Source organism: Podarcis tiliguerta (assembly GCF_965153285.1).
Source record: "Podarcis tiliguerta genome assembly, chromosome: 13".
Classification (NCBI taxonomy): Eukaryota; Metazoa; Chordata; class Lepidosauria; order Squamata; family Lacertidae; genus Podarcis; species Podarcis tiliguerta.
Window position 1 is genome coordinate 21,538,524 of NC_139546.1, and position 7,284 is coordinate 21,545,807.

Below are 7,284 nucleotides of genomic sequence, written 5' to 3' on the forward strand. Positions count from 1 at the left end.
CAAATAAAGAGTCACACAAAGAGGAAGAGGAAGATTGGTTTATTCCAAGGAAAAAGTAAAGAGTGTATCTGCTGCTTAAGTTACAGAGCAATTATATGTGTGCTGGGCAACAAATAATTACTGATACGTTCATACACTCTACCCTAAAGATTTAAAGATCCTAACTTCCCAGAACTATGGAGTGTGAGCATACCATAACTTGCCTTATGAGACCCACAGAAAATAGGGATAGGAACTAAATTTAAACCTTATCCTGAAGTCTCTAGACTCAAGTCATGATTAAGATCTCTGTGCCTGTGTGAGTTAAGCTCTCCACCCTAAAACTGCCACCTTTTGGTTCTCCAAGTTTTGTGTGATGTGACATCAAATGTTTTATCTGTAGTGGCTAACCTGCAAAATAGCCCTTTCAACAAAATATGTATAAATCTGAAGACTCAGAAATTGGACAGTAAATCAAAGACCAGCTTTTTTTGTTCTGCGAAAATATAAGGCTTTAGGTAGTGCTGTTAGACCAGATTGATGGGTTTGGGGTATCTTTGAGTCCTAGCAGAAGGCTGTCCCAAGGCACATAGGGAAGATTAGTTAATACAAATGAGTGTCTCCTTTTAATGTACGCAAACCATTCGATTGTACTAAAAGTCGAGGAGTTAAATAAAAGTTGTATGGCAGATGTCTACTCACTGGGTGCATGTTTATAAGCAGACTGGGGGTTCTAATTCATATTAGTGATTCTGAGTACTAGACCAGGGGTACTAATTACTCTAGATTAATTAGTTCAAGAAAAAGAGTGTAATTATTAATAGAATGTAGGGCACAGTGGCTAAGCTGCTGAACGATGTAGCTTACCAACAGCATGTGTCACTTCTATGCTGAAGGAACAGCACTGGTTGCCAGAATGCTACCAGGTCAAGTTTACTGTGAGCATATACAGTCCTAAACATATTGGGACCGGGTTGTGTGAGGGATCACGTAACTCCTTACGTAGCTGCCCCATCTCTGTGATAGTCAGGAGTCCCTCCTAGCGATACTACATGCTCCTCCATGAAACTCCATGGTCATTAAGAGCCGGGCTTTTAGTGTTGCAGCATTAGCCCTCTGGAACACTTCCCCTTTTGACATCAGAGGTGCTCTGACAATTAATACAGTACTAGGTTCCTGACACTTGCTCAATACTTCTTTGTTCAAGCAGGTGTGATTCCAATCATTCATAGTGTTGCTTTCTGTTCCCCGATATATTTTTTTAAAGTCCTCATTATATTTATGTTTTAACCCTTTTATACCTTTGTTGTGAAACAATAAACAGTTTAGAAATACACCAAATAAATAAATATCCCCCATTTGCTGAACATCAGTGGCGTAGCATGGGGGGTGCAGGGGGGGCCAGCCGCACCGGGCGCAACATCTGGGGGTTAGGGTTAGGGGGCGCAAATCCACGGGTTAGGGGGCGCAAATTACTTGCCTTGCCCCGGGTGCTGACAACCCACGCTACGCCACTGCTGAACATATAGATGTGAGAATGCAGTGCGGGGTTGCTTGGATTCTCAGAAGGCACCACAACTTCCACTCATTCCCTATTTTTTTCCTCTAAGCAATGCAGCGGTTAGACCAAGTGCAATTGACAGCAGTACAGTATATACACAGGCATGCCCAGCGGCTTCTTTGTGAAGCTGCCTTCAAAGGGAGGTTCTCCAAATCCTAAATTGAAGAATCTTTCAAAAAGGACGGTCTTGCCTTTATTTATTTACTTACAGTAGTCACAAGTCACTTTGCAGGCTAACTCCCAGCAGTCCCAAAGACCATCTCCAGCTACAAACAAGATGGTGGCAAAATAAATCAGGGAGAAGAAACACAAACAAACCACAATGTAAAAACAGTGGAGTCAGGAAAAATGTATGCTAGTTTGGGGTGTCTGGCGTTATGCAGGTGTAATTTGAGCCAGTGGATCAGAAGTTCTGTTATGGTGTCATCCACAATGCGTGTGAAACCCAACCAATGGGAGGGAGAACAACAACTTATTATTATGATTATTATTATTATTATTATTTATACCCCATCTCCATCTGGCGGGGTTTCCCCAGCCACTCTGGGCAGCTTCCAACAAAATATTAAAATACATTAGTCTGTTAAACATTAAAAGCTTCCCTAAGTAGCGAATTTGTGATAATTTGTGACACAGAAGGGGATGTTTGATTCCATTTCTCTGTAGCAGCTCCCACTCATTACACTGAGACTTTCAGCTCCTAGGGAACAGCAGCCTGTCTTTCCCACCTTATGAAACACTGTCAAACATCATGTTCACTGGTAACTCTATATGAAGACAATCAAATAAATAGCATCTGAAATGTGATGCCACACTTTTGAGGGTTGGCTTAGAATAGTGACTAAAATATACACTTTGTAAATAGGTTAGGTCACAGTAGGCTTTAGAGTTTTGTGGTATCACAATTGAGAGCCACCTGAGGACGTTTATCGAATGACCACCCAAAATAGCTCGGGACAAGAAGGTTCTGTAGATAATTGAATGAGCTGCTCCCAGAGACTGACATTTTAACTGTCATCACCATGAGTCCTTCTGTACTCCACAATTCAGAAGAGTCTGCCATACATGCCTCAATATACCTATCAGATCTTTGCTTGTTTGTTTTTCAAATTGATTTTTATTAAAGTTTTCACAATACAATAATGTAATCTCTAGAACAAATAGAATAGAAAAGGCAAGAAAGAGATAACAAGGAAAGAAAGAACGAAAAAGGGAGAAAGGGGAGAGAACAAAGATATAAAGATAAAGAAGAATAAAAAAACTTCTGATTCTCCGTCTGTAGGATACAACAGAAAATGACTTTTTATGGCACTCAGTCCATGTTAGTATCTATCTCCTCCACTTTCTGTTAAACCATATTTCTTTTTACACAAAAGGCTCAGCGCATCATTCATTTCTTCTTCCCACAAAATTGTATGCATTTGTAAGCCACTTTTGAATGTATGTCTGTGTGTACTAGGGACGCGGGTGGCGCTGTGGGTAAAAGCCTCAGCGCCTAGGGCTTGCCGATCGAAAGGTCGGCGGTTCGAATCCCCGCGGCGGGGTGCGCTCCCGTTGTTCGGCCCCAGCGCCTGCCAACCTAGCAGTTCAAAAGCACTCCCGGGTGCAAGTAGATAAATAGGGACCGCTTACTAGCGGGAAGGTAAACGGCGTTTCCGTGTGCGGCTCTGGCTCGCCAGAGCAGCAATGTCACGCTGGCCACGTGACCCGGAAGTGTCTCCGGACAGCGCTGGCCCCCGGCCTCTTGAGTGAGATGGGCGCACAACCCTAGAGTCTGTCAAGACTGGCCCGTATGGGCAGGGGTACCTTTACCTTTTACTGTGTGTACTGTGCAGGCAGAGGCTGTGTTGCTTCCTTAATCTTTGTGCAGAACTCAGAAAACTGTTAGGTACTTTACGGTGACTATATCTGGTTCAAGACTTCCTCTACTAAAATTTTAGCCACTTAATCACCTCCACTTTCTGGGTATAGCAGTAACCCTCACGGGCTCTATTCAGTTGGAGAGGACACTTAGGAGCAATTCTGTTTACAACCTGGGAAGCAGTTTCTGAATGCCATAAAGGGAACAGGGGCTTCAACAGGAACTCCTGCTATACGGGCAGGAAACTTGACCCTTAGGAATCCATCAGTTTCTGTGGGTCTTGCCACCTTAATTGCTCCACCCCCTCTGCAGAAAGATGCCGCTGTAAGAGATGATAATGGTTACTTGCCTATTGTAAGAATTCCAAGACAATGTACGTGAAGCGCTATGTACACTCTAAAAACACCATGCAAGTTGTTATGTACTGAAGTTCTCACCCTGGGCCAGCAGGGGGATAGTGTAGATAGTTTTCACTCAGGTCCACATATGCAAATAAGGAATTGAAAGTGACGTTCAGTGATTGGATAGTTACAGAAAATTGTTACTGTTACGTTGTAGTGGAGCTCTATATAAGCAGGCTGGCTGAACCTTTCAGTTCAGTTCTGTTCTGGGTCTGTGAATAAACAAGAGCTGTTTGAAGAATCGCTGTGTCATCTGATATGTTCACCCACAACTTAACACAAGTGTTAAGCATTTATTGTTGTCATATATACTAATCAGTGAACTCAACTATGCACCAGTCCATATGCAGCCAAAACAGCACCATCCACACTCCAGAGGGAGGCAGCAGCAGGTCTGAAGATATCCCAAGTTTTGCAAAAGTACTAACAAGTTTTGCGGGTGGGGGAACCTAAGGGGCAGGGAAGCGGAACACTTAAACAGGATGGAGCATGCTCAGTGGGTGCAGAATGCTGATTATTGGGAGCAAAACAGAAAACTGAATGGGAGGAGATATGGAGTTTCCTGAATAGGAGGACTCCACCCTGCAACATTTTGTTGCAGACCCTACGTAATAATAATCATTATATGCATCTGCTTCTCCTGCACTCATTTATCACATTGTTACTTAATACTTTCCCTTCACTTTCCCTCTGTTATAGATCATTTCTCATTTGACTGTCATAATAAATAAATGGAGTTATAGAGGCATTCAGTTACACTCAAAGGGTATACATAGAGAGTAGCTAGGCAGCTTCTTGTTGTTGGGGAAACTGGATCCGCACCTAGCCCTGCACACATGGGCCAGAAAATCCTGCTTGCTCCTGGTTGTTGTTTTTCCTTTTCCAAAACTGTGAATCTCGCATAGGCTCTAACCTCAAATCTGTACCATAATTTGCTTTCAGAGCCATGCCCTCTTCCTCAGACAACCCCAAGAACTGTTATTCTATGACGGTGGAGCTGGAGAATCTCTTAAGAGGTCATAAGGTAAAGGTAAAGGTACCCCTGCCCATACGGGCCAGTCTTGACAGACTCTAGGGTTGTGCACCCATCTCACTCAAAGAGGCCAAGGGCCAGCGCTGTCCGAAGACACTTCCGGGTCACGTGGCCAGCGTGACATCGCTGTTCTGGCAAGCCAGAGCCGCACACGGAAACGCCGTTTACCTTCCCGCTAGTAAGCGGTCCCTATTTATCTACTTGCACCCAGGGGTGCTTTCAAACTGCTAGGTTGGCAGGCGCTGGGACCGAACAGCGGGAGCGCACCCCGCCGCGGGGATTCGAACCGCCAACCTTTCGATCGGCAAGCCCTAGGCACTGAGGCTTTAACCCACAGCGCCACCCGCTGAGGTCATAGTCACCAAATAAAATCCACAGGATTATGTGGAGGGTGGGCAGAATCCCAAAGAGATTATGGGGCATGGGTGGGAATATGAAAAGAACCAAGGCAATAAATAAACTCACCAGGAGGTGAACCATGAATCATTAAGGGATGGGATATGTCAGCAAGTGCTCCATGGATTTAGAGAGAGGGGGTGTCAAAAGAGAGTAAGAGAATCCCATCATAAGCTTTGGCTCAAAATCTCTCCCAGCCCAGAGGGCAGTTGGGTTTGGATGGAAGAAGCCAGACATTGTGAAGATTCCAACTAATGGTCCATGGGAGAAGAGCCCCCATTTGCTCTTTCTCTCTCCACACCCACCCACCCCAGAGATGTCCACCTCTGTAGCCACAAGAGGGTGAAAGCAGGGGAGGAAGGAGGGGCAGGAGAGTCCCGCTTGACGTTAATTGATTGGAGCGCCTGTTGGTGCCTTATCTCTCTCCCCTTCTCTGCCGGGTAGCGTGTGTCCGCCAGAGTCCGCGGGGTCGGTGATTAATAGGGCCCATCACTCACTGTCCAGGATGGCTGAAAGGCGGCGTGGGGGGGAGGGGGCGGCCCTCCCCCCGCCGCTGAGATAACAAGCAGCAGGAATAATGAACGCTGTCATTCCACTTTTCATTTTGATGGAAAGTCATTACGAGAGTCAACACCACCGACAAAGAGCAATGAATCAACTGCTCTCCTATGAAATTAAAATCGAATCACCTCCCCCCCCCCCAATCCCAAACCGATCACCCACTCTTTGCCTCCCCCAAATAAGAGGGATAGAAGGGGTGGTATCCTCTGCCAGGCTAAAAGACAATGGGGGCAGATCCAAGGCCAGACAAGAAACTATCCATTGGCACAACTGCCCACCTCGTCTTTCATCCTTACCTTACTTGATCCAGCCACTTCCTGGATGCCAGCTGTGGGTGGGTGGGTAAGTGGGAGGGACTGGTTTATATTACATATAATATGTGTTACTATGCTCTGGTTGTTCAAAGCTGGGTTGCTGGTGGAACCAAATGGAAAAGGGATGCTTACAAGACAAGTATTTGTCCTACTCCCTGTCTGGAGGATACGTCAGGGAAGCATGCAAGGACAGGAGGCATCTCAGCACAAACCTCTTGCCCCAAGGTTGTGGGCAGGCTCTGACTTCCAAAAACATACAGTATGCTGGTCCCATGGGTTACCCGAGAGGCGAGGTCCAAGTCCAGTCCGTGGTCAAAGATGCAATGTGGAGGCAGTCCGTAGTGGCTGAAGCTGGGTGCAGGGCAGGAAGTCGGGTGAAGTCAGGAACAGGCAGGCAAGCAGGGAGCCAGGGTGGGTCAGAAGCTCAGGCAGGAAAGCAGGACAGGGTTCAGACAGGAACTAGCAACCAAAAATGTTGCTCCCGCAACTTGGGACTGGGGCTGGCCGGCTTTTATCTGCCCCGAAGCATAGGGTGGCCCCGATTCTCAGGTGACTTGCCTCTCCTGACCTGGAGGTGAGCACTCCTCCTGCAGGAACTTAATTCCCTCCGCCTCTCTGCCCTGAGTCTCTGTAGCTCAGGAGAGGCTGGAGGGTTACCAGACCCAGAGGCAACCTCAGCTTCCTCTGACGGGGCTGAGAGTGGAGCACCTGCAGGCAATGGGGCCTCCATCACCTCAGGAGCCAGAGCAGGCTCAGCTGATGCCTGCAGCTGAGGATCCAGCACAGGTGAGGACTCTTCAGGCTCATGTCCCAGCCCCGGCTCAGCTGGTTCTGGAGGCAGGGAATCCTGTGCAAGCTGGGATCCCTCAGGTTCAGTATCCGAGCCCGAGTCCCAGGCCATCACATACAGCAGCCATTCACACATTACATGTTTAGGCATGCAAACTTTGTAAATGTGTGCCAATGCAACAAACTCAGCAGCCCCACAGAGTGATCTAAGGGGCAGAGCCAGCTGAGTGGCAGATAAGAGGGAACAACTTTCTTGCAGCCGAGGTTGGAGCTACAATACAAAGTGAAATCAGTGTCTGTCTGGAGACAAATAGGTCTGAATCATAGCAGTAGGTTTCTTCTCCAAAGAAAGTTTGAAGAGTAGTATCCTAATAAAGCAGACCCTGGGG

The 7,284-nt window shown here is 46.7% G+C and overlaps 1 long non-coding RNA gene across 1 annotated transcript; it reads left to right on the plus strand.

Annotated features, from left to right (window-relative positions):
• The first annotated feature begins 2,771 nt into the window (after positions 1 to 2,771).
• On the plus strand, positions 2,772 to 5,521 carry LOC310662048. The gene is made up of 3 exons (XR_014504226.1): positions 2,772 to 3,007; positions 3,380 to 4,818; positions 5,187 to 5,521. It is a non-coding gene; the product is annotated as an uncharacterized lncRNA (long non-coding RNA).
• The last annotated feature ends 1,763 nt before the right edge of the window (positions 5,522 to 7,284 follow it).